The following is a 6,849-nucleotide window of genomic DNA, read 5'->3' on the forward strand; positions in this document are numbered from 1 at the left end:
ACTTATGACGAGGTTGTTTGCAATTCAACTTTTAAAAGATGAGGTTACTTATAATGTTGATAGATTTTTGAGGCGAACCTTGCCGACAAAGACTAGACCTAGGGGGGAGAGGATGCCAAGTGGATGCTAGATGATGAAAAGGCTAGCCAAGGGATCATTGAGTTGAGAATGCTAAATGATGAATTCAAGGCTAGCCGAGGGATTACGGAGTCCCTATAGTAGGGGTGCTATGGATGCTAAGGATGCTGAGCATGCTGAGAAAATGCAGCCAATGAAGACGAGAGAAGAGCCATTAAGAGGGAAATGCAGTCATACATGATAGGGATAAGGGTGGTTGGCCAAGCACGCTCAAAAGCCACGGTTCGTTTTGTAGGCTGAAAACAATTATAAAGTGGCTTTATGCAACCTTGTGGGTTAAATATCTCCTAGATGCCTAATCTGCTGGGTATGGAAACTAGGGATCCCCTTTCCCATATAGAGAGCTCCATGATGACTAATTGGATGCCCTTAAATAGTGTAATAAGACCCCCAACTCAGCCCCATGCAATCAAAGGGTTTTGCAGCTTAACTAATTAACTTTGTAGTTATGCAAGTTCCATGAGCAGGCTCACAAAGGTGCCAGATCTAGTTCCCTAGGATAGATTGAGCCTAACTAAGCCCTAAAAATAGGAGTAGCATGTCCACAAGCACATAGGGTTATGTATGCATGCTACACTATTAGCGCCTCAACTTTGCAAAAAGATCTCTCAAAATTATTTCCTCAAAACGTCACTTTAAAGCATTTGTTGTGAAGTGTCTCAACCGCCTTCATATACTCATTGACCTTGAGAATACCAACATGAACATCAACAGGAAAATTCCTTGTTGACTGTTGCCCTATCGATTCGGAGACTAACACACACGCACACACTGAATGAGAGAGAGAGAGAGAGAGAGAGAGAGAGAGAGAGACAGAGAGAGAGAGAGAGAGAGAGAGAGAGTGAGAGAGAGAGAGAGAGAGAGAGAGAGAGAGAGAGAGAGAGAGAGACTCCAAAGGCATGGGCTTGGTGAGGGAGGCCATTTCATTTGCATGCTCAATGCTAACTTTGTAGCATAGGTAGGCATTAGAGTGTCCATTTTGGCTCATTTTGTGAAAACTACCATGAAAAATGCGTACTGATTTTGTACCAATGGTCCATTGTGTGCGTGGGGTATATTTCCCTAGAAGGAAAAAATGTTGTGTGGCTTTGAAATCCAACTTTGTCACTATAGAGATGATGTACTGTTGTCCCAAATGAGTTAGTCAAGTGATAAAAGCTTTTGGCTTATAACTTTGATCTTATGAGTTCAAGCCGTACTAGGCGAACTCATTTTAAAAGGGACACCTATGCTCACTTGGTGTGTTGTGTTGCTCGGGCTCCTGCCCCTTGAACACTTGACTCCTCCTCCCAGGGAGGTGGATCACCTGAGATAAGATGATACATATGAGACCCCTCCGTTGTTCTAGCACTCAGCTCATTGAGGTGGTCATGGGGGATGTCCCCTTCGTGGCTCTTGCCCTATGGTATGTGGCCCTTGCCCGCCAACCATGCTAAATGGCTAATAGTTGTAGGGGGAAATCGGCTCCACGTCCCACTTGAGTGGGTCCCGCGTCTGCTAGGGAAAAACGATGAGTGAATTTAAGCATGATGATGGACCAAATCAAAACATGTTCATTGGCTCTAGATAACATGACTATGCGGTCTTGCAAATATTTGAAATGGCTCACAAATTTTTGTGACAAGCAAATTCTTTTGATCTAAAACAAAAAACTGTCAAGAGAAAGATAAAAAGCTGCAAACACTCCAGTGTCTTTTAATATCCCAGTTCTAGTAGCAGGTTAGCTTCTAATTCCTTACCAAATTATGATTTGAGGTGTAGAAATGACCTATGAATCTTCTTCAGTTTTAGGGCATTATGCAGTTTAGAGTACATTACAATATCCATGTACATATATATGCTAGGGGTAATTTTCTTTCAACGGAGCTCTACTGGTCCTTTATATGATGAAATGTAAGTTTTTGCGACAAGTTTGACTTGAGAATGTCTTTATTTTAAGAAAAACAAGAGAATTTATATGAGAGAGATAGAAAACCAGGTTACATGGGGATGTCAGCCAGTATAGGCATACCAATGGTAGTACCTAGAAACAAGGTGAGGACTAACGAGGGCCTACATATGGTAGTACCTAGAAACAAGGTGAGGACTGACGAGGGCCTACATATGGTAGTACCTAGAAACAAGGTGAGGACTCACGAAGGCCTACATAAGGTCAAGAGTTGGAAAAGGGAATGATGAGTATAATATAATATAAGTAAGCCTATATTCTACGTAGCACTGCAGCTAGCTAGTATTCTTATATAAAGCTGTCTTCATTAAAGGTGCACAATCCTTTCCACTTGTCAACAAGGATAAGGATATGTGGAGTTGATCTAGTGGACCAAATTTTGCTCCAAGTTTCCAAGCTTCCCTCTATGGCCTCCTTATGTAGGCCAAAAAGTTATCTACATTCATTATACTAGTTCAAGATGGTTAAGAGAGTGTTTCAATGACATTTACCCTCGTATCCGTAGAGGTCGCTGGCACAATGTTTTTGAAACAATTGTGAAATTGGTTAGTTTTGAGAGATGTTATTGGAATTGGACAAGGCCATCATAGATGATTAAGAGGGTTTTAATTTGTGGAGCTCAAGTATGTACATACATGTGGCTATTGAGATGTAGCATATAACTTGCAGCTTGAGTGAGTCCTATGTAATGGAGAGGTCCACCCTCAATCACTCATATAGCCTCAAAGCCATGATTTGGTTCATTCTATCCGACGAATGGAAGCTAACCCAGAATGCATAGGCATGTGCATCTTCGCAGGTGCCTATCATCAGCTTGTTGCAAAATAGAGCCACTTCCAACTTTCCACTTCCACAACATGCCTTCTCTGTTTGCTTCAAGCCTGCAGGTAGACACACATCTCTCTCTCAATCTTAGTTAGGACACACTACACACTTACCAAAGTGTTGAGCATTGTAAAGGACATCTACTAGCACTTCATAGCTATCCATATAGGCTAAGTTTAATCCAAACTGACTCCTTTGCCACGAGTCCAAATTCCTCTTGAGCTTTATGTTGAACTCAATAGCTTGTTTATTCAGATGGTCAACACATCCATTGCCATTGCGCATGTAGAGTGTCATCATCGTTGGTAAACATCCGAATGGGGGGAGGGAAACCACGCCGATTCTTCTAGCTCCCAAGCCATAAAGCTCCTATATGCCAGCAATTAATTCAACTTCTATTAATGTAATGAAGTGATGATCAAGAGCGATGCGCATTAGAACGGCATGTTTTGTATAGGCGATGGAAAACATGAGGATAATTATTAGGAGTGGTGAAAAACTAAGGGTTATCATAAATGACATTGTGGAAAAATGACATGGAATAACTTATGATAGGGCTTGAAAACAACACATTGAGATAATGGAAATAGCATAATTTGATGAATATTGTGGTTTTCAACATGATTGCAGACCTTTATTTAACAATTATTACCCTTATAAATGAGCCAAGTAGCTCAAGTAGCATGGCTTGAAACTCCTCGTGGTTGTATTTTGCCCTTAGGTACGGATTGAGAAGATAATTGTTGAGAAAGTCATTTGTTCCCGTGCTTACAATAAAGACTGCCTTCCTCAGAATCTCCATAGCCCAACTCTTGCCCATCATGCTCATCAACATTCCTCGGTACTCTTTGAAATGCTATAGTTGTTCGGTTAGGGATAACACGTTCTACAAATACGATCTTGACCGAATGTTAGAAAACTAGCTAAAACAAAATGAATCTCATCGGGGCTCAAAAACAAATACTAGTATGCAAACTACCAAGCAACAAATGGTATTAAGCATCTGCGATCAAGAGGTATCTATATAACCCTTAATCTACATTTGCCAATCTATTTATGAGGGACCCCTTATGTACTAGTATTTTCATAAAAGAACTCCTTATGTGCCAAATTTTTTACTTTTCAAATTAAAAGTACCCTTATGAATGTGCTTTTTAAAGGAAATAGACCCCTTCTGTTGATCTCACATGCTATCTTACATATTTCAGAGTGTGACCCCATGATCTCTACAATCAACCGGAAATACACCCCTTGTGTTGACCTCACGTGCTATCTTACATATTTTTGAGAGAGGGAGGGAGGAGGGGAGAGAGGCAGAGAGACAAAGGAAGGGAGAAAGAGGGAGTGAGAGAGAGAGGGGAGAAAGAGAGAGAGAGGGAGAGAGAGATACAAACACACACACACACACACACAGAGGAAAGAGGGGAGAGAGAGAGGGCGAGGGATAGAGAGAGAGGACGAGATAGAGTGAGCGAGAGATGGCGGGACAGAGAGGGTGGGAGAGAGAGGGAGACAGAGAGAGGGATGGAGGGAGGGGGAGAGAGAGAGAGAGAGAGAGAGAGAGAGAGAGAGAGAGAGAGAGAGAGAGAGAGAGAGAGAGAGAGAGAGAGAGAGAGAGAGGGACAGGGAGAGGGAGAGAGAGAGAGAGAGAGAGAGAGAGAGCAGAGAGAGAGAGAGAGAGAGAGACACACACACACACACACACACACAGAGAGAGATAGTTCTATTATCGTCCTCTGAGGTCAAATATGACCTATGGGACCAAATGAACATGTCACGTGGTGTGAGTGGAGGTCATAAGAGACTCTTGATGCTCAAAAATGGCTCAAATGAGCGTCGCAATAGAGAGTGCACATCGTGGTTGGGAGAGGAAGGTATGTAGGGAGAGCTCATGGCTGAATATATGGGGAAAAGAGGACCTAATGTGGTCAAAAGCTGAGCACTCAAGTAGTGTGTCGTACTCACTCTCTCGCACTTGATGAGGGCATAAGGTGCAAAGTCGATGACACTCCTCGCCAGTGCCCCAACGTCCTGTCTCGTAGCGTAGAGAATGGGAGCTAAGACAAATGGAGGCAATGGTGCGGATTGCACTCAACGGGATGGGCTCAAGGATGTAGGGATGGGTTCAATTACCTCGTTCGGAGAAGAAGAAGAGATTTGTAGTTTGGGGCAACGTGTGTGGTGTAATGGCTGAAGCGAGAACCTCCGGATTTCTCCCAAGCTGTGATACATTGGCGTTGTAAGAAGGCTTCATTAACTTGGGAGTCGATCGACGCATCCTTGACCAAGTGACATGCATCCCATCTTCCAAACCATTTCTTGATGTCAAGCATCCACCCCGAACTTAGTATTTTGCTCTTTCATGTCTTTTGAACCTTTTGACTTGCATCATATGCGATTCTAGGAATTCGATGCAAAGGGCTACGTTGTGTCTTACGCATGTACTCCGCAATCTTTGCATGCCCAAGACCTCAATGGGAAGCGATCCGGACTCAAGAAGTAAGAGCATGTAGGGTGTTTGTGTCTTGACTTGGAGAAAGTTGGTGAGAAAACGCTTTTGGACATTCTCAAACTCTTTCCAAGTAGACTTCTCGATGCTTCCACCCCACACCTCCACTCCATAAAGAAGCACCGGTGTCACCAATGTGTCAAAGAGGTACTTTTTGAGAGCCCAACACTTGATCTCTCCAGCATTGCACATGTTCTCAAATGCATAATAAGCCCTCTTTCCGGCTTCCAAGCGACGCATTGCACAATCCTTCCATTTATGATTGGATGGAACCTTAAGGCCAAGGTACTTGAAGTGATCTACCACTTCAAGTTGCTCATTGTTGTATACAATGCATGGATTTTCATCATTGAGGGGCATAACCTTGGTTTTGGATCCATTCACGATCAGCTCGCTATGTAGACAATGGACTCAGCTCTTCTTACAGCATCTGATGGAAATACACTGAGTGACTGGATTATAGACTAAGGGGCATTACTTCATGTTTCTCCAAACAAGGAGTGGTTTACCTCTTATGTGACCACTAAAGATCATGTTCAGCTAGGCAATGGGCAGACATGTGAGATCTTAGGTGTTGGAGATGTTCAATTGAAGTTTCAGAATGGCTCTTCTTTCACGCTGAAGAATGTGAGACATGTTCCCGCAATTACAAAGAGCTTGATCAGCACAAGTTTACTTGATGATGTTGGCTACGTCACCACTTTTGGACAGAACATGTGGAAGATATCCAAGGGTTCTATGACAGTAGCACATGGAGTAAAGTCTGGAGGACTTTACATGATTTATGTATCAAATGTCTCTAAAAATGTAATCAATGTAACTGAGCAGCCGAACGTTTCTTTGTGGCATAGCCGGTTAGGACATATGTCCAAGAAGGGGATGGAAATCTTGTCTCGTTCTGGTTATTTGCCTGGATTTTCATTTAATGATTTTGATTTATGTGAACATTGTCTGTATGGTAAGCAAACACAGCAGCCACATAAGCATAGAAGCAGTAGAAGAGATACACAGTTGGCACTTATTCATAGTGATTTGTGTGGACCTATGCCTAACCTATCTCTAGGGGGAGCTTCTTACTTTATGACATTTATAGATGATTACTCGAGGAAAGTATGGGTTTACTTTCTCAAGCACAAGGATGAAGCGTTTAGTGTTTTCAAAACGTTTGTGACACTTGTGGAGAATCAGAGTGGCAAGAAGCTTAAATGCTTACGCACTGACAATGGTGGAGAGTATGTTTCAAAGGCCTTTCAGGACTTTTGTGAGTCAAAAGGTATAAAACGTGAACTTACTGCTCCTTACAATCCTCCTCAAAATGGTGTTGCTGAGAGGATGAATAGGACCATACAAGAGAAGGTCAGAAGTATGTTGTCTAATGCACAGTTGCCAAATGGGTTTTGGGCTGAAGCTGTATCAACAGCTGTTCATC

General features: G+C 42.6%; 1 pseudogene; it reads right to left on the reverse strand.

The window, feature by feature from the left end:
• Positions 1-2,794: 2,794 nt before the first annotated feature.
• LOC147453562 (GDSL esterase/lipase At5g22810 pseudogene) lies at positions 2,795-3,713 on the reverse strand (annotated as a pseudogene).
• Between the last annotated feature and the right edge of the window lie 3,136 nt (positions 3,714-6,849).

Source organism: Adiantum capillus-veneris, chromosome 7 (assembly GCF_014529385.1).
Source record: "Adiantum capillus-veneris isolate H3 chromosome 7, ASM1452938v2, whole genome shotgun sequence".
NCBI classification, from domain to species: domain Eukaryota; kingdom Viridiplantae; phylum Streptophyta; class Polypodiopsida; order Polypodiales; family Pteridaceae; genus Adiantum; species Adiantum capillus-veneris.